Genomic DNA, 3,003 nt, shown 5'->3' with positions numbered 1-3,003 from the left:
TTTTGGGGGGCTCCAAAATCACTGCAGATGGTGACTGCAGCCATGAAATTAAAAGACGCTTTCTCCTTGGAAGGAAAGTTATGACCAACCTAGATAGCATATTCAAAAGCAGAGACATTATTTTGCCAACAAAGGTTCGACTAGTCAAGGCTATGGTTTTTGCAGTGGTCATGTATGAATGTGAGAGTTGGACTGTGAAGAAAGCTGAGCGCTGAAGAATTGATGCTTTTGAACTGTGGTGTTGGAGAAGACTCTTGAGAGTCCCTTGGACTGCAAGGAGATCCAACCAGTCCATTCTGAAGGAGATCAGCACTGGGATTTCTTTGAAAGGAATGATGCTGAAGCTGAAACTCCAGTAGTTTGGCCACCTCATGCGAAGAATTGACTCATTGGAAAAGACTCTGATGCTGGGAGGGATTGGGGGCAGGAGGAGAAGGGGACGCCAGCAGATGAGATGGCTGGATGACATCACTGACTCGATGGACTTGAGTCTGAGTGAACTCTGGGAGTTTGTGATGGACAGGGAGGCCTGGCGTGCTGTGATTCATGGGGTCGCAAAGAGTCAGACACGACTGAGCGACTGAACTGAACTGAACTGAACTGAACTGAAGAAGGTAGATTTTGACAAAGGTAATACCTTCCAGTTACATTATGCTGAACAGATCACTGGCTGAACAAACTTCAGTGAACATGCAGCCATTTGGCAGAATAAAATCTTCAACATCATTATTATATGGGGTGTCATATTGTATTATAATACACTAAAGTGTCTGTTATCTTTATTGCTTTTTTTTTATTGATGTGATGGATACTATAGGACATAATGCCTGAAACCGTAACAAATATAATTTAATATAATGACTTTAAAGAAATAAATTGGAAAAGGTATGAAAAGATAGCAAGAGCTTATTGTATGGCAAGAATTGACTGACATTTTACATGTAGAGTATAACAACAATTTTTATAACATTTTCTATAAGGATGTACTCTAGTTCTTAAGTTGTTTTAGTAATATGAAAACTTCTTATTAACTGAGTAGATTTAATAAGCCAGAACTATAAATTTAGCTGAATATGTACTTTAGTTTTAGCAATACATAGCTTGATTGTACTCATGAAATAGTATGAGTTTCATGTGAGGTAAATCGTACAGACTGACCAAGAGAATAAATACTGGTGTCAAATAACTCCTGTTTGAATTTGGTAGCACCTTTTTTTTCTAGCTCTCTGATATTTGAGCTATGAATTAAATTTTTTAAATTCCAACTTTTCCATATCAAGAATAGCACTCTATTGTATGCTGTTAATAGTAACGATCAAATTATATAAAACAAGAGAAGCACTTATATGGTAAACACCAGTCATCATAGCTGTTATTAATATTAAAATATAATGATACATATGGTGATACCATTAAAGATGTAGAAATGGGAAGAGCACAATGATTAATTTCTATATATCAGACTTACCACAAACCTTGTCTTCTCTCTGAATATGAATTTGTGATTCCTGGTTGGTCTGATGTGATAAGCATCTGTAGGGTGATTGCCTATTGGATGGATGACAGGTTTAACTGTTAGTTTTGAACAACTAGACTCAGAAACAGTACTAACCACAGTACATTTTTAAAAATAAAGTATAAAATCATGAGATTATTTTTTGTTTCAGCAAGCATCCTTCACCTTGTCTCTCTTATTGAATGCATATATAAATCCTAGACATAATAGATGGAGCAGCTATCTGAGAACATCAGTATTTTCTTATTTGGTTTCAACAAAATTTCAGATCTGTAAGTGGACATCAGCACACACAAGAAGCTCTGGAGGAGAAGACATCAAGTCAGGTAGGAGGATTAGGAAAGCGGCCTCATAATACTCAGAAAGAGAAGTGGATAGCTCTCTCTTTCTTCTCACTGTTGTCTCTTGCCCCAGCCCATGATGACTCATGAGGGCTTAACACTATGGGGGAGGATAAATATTCCCTCTAAAAAAATGGAACCATGAACCCAAGATGTGGGGAGTATATTGACTGCTTTTATGTCTCTGTGATTCCACTGTTTGGCTCCAGACATGATCACATTCAAAGGAAATGAGTGGAAGAACAGGGCAAATAAAATCCCATATTGCAAGTCAGAGGATTCCTGGGGAATCAGAAAGTATTAATGAGATTATAGAGAGGGAGAATATTGGGAAATAATTCTTATAAATGAGCTTATGAACTACTGAACTCACCACTGAGCTGTGCATATATACTTTTGATCCTAAACAGTATATCATAGACTTTTTGAAAACAAGTAAGATATAGATCACTGTCTAGATCTCAGACTGGCCACTGGGTAGCACACACATGTGGCAGATACAAAGAGCATTGTAAAGGCTTTGAAGTAGAACTGATGCTGTAAACACAATCAAAAGAAGGCCAAACTGGAACTTTTCGTCCGAGTGGCATTGAATGTTTTTCCTGCTAAAACAAAAATGTAAATATTTCTAATAAAATTTTAAGAGACTCAGTGTCTCATAAAGCAAAATGTCCATGATACAATCCAAAATTACTTGGATATGAAGAATCAGGGAAATCTAAATATGCATGGAAAAAAGACAATCAACATATACCAACACCAAGTTGACAGAGATACCAGGACTTGTTTGACAAAGACTTTAATGAAGCTGTTTTTTTCTTTTTAAATCTTACAAAAAATAAAGACAGAAACTCTTGAAATGAATGAAAAGATGGAAACATACTACTAAGAAACAGAAGTTACACAGAAAATCAAATTGAAATTTTCTAACTGAAACAATAACCAAACTTTTAAAATATCATTTGATGGGCTCAATAATCAGATCTGAGAGAGTAAAGAGTAGATAAAACTCTAATACAATTATGTAAAGTTTAAAAATAAAATAAAATTAAAAAAAAATAAAATAAAATAAAACAGATCAACAGAAATTATGCATTTTCTTTAACAGAGAGAAAGAATTTTTTAAAATATTTAAATGCCAATCCA

The sequence above is a fragment of the Bison bison genome, unplaced genomic scaffold, assembly GCF_000754665.1.
Source record: "Bison bison bison isolate TAMUID 2011002044 unplaced genomic scaffold, Bison_UMD1.0 scf7180017864378, whole genome shotgun sequence".
Classification (NCBI taxonomy): domain Eukaryota; kingdom Metazoa; phylum Chordata; class Mammalia; order Artiodactyla; family Bovidae; genus Bison; species Bison bison.
Note: the sequence above shows the minus strand (reverse complement) of the source record.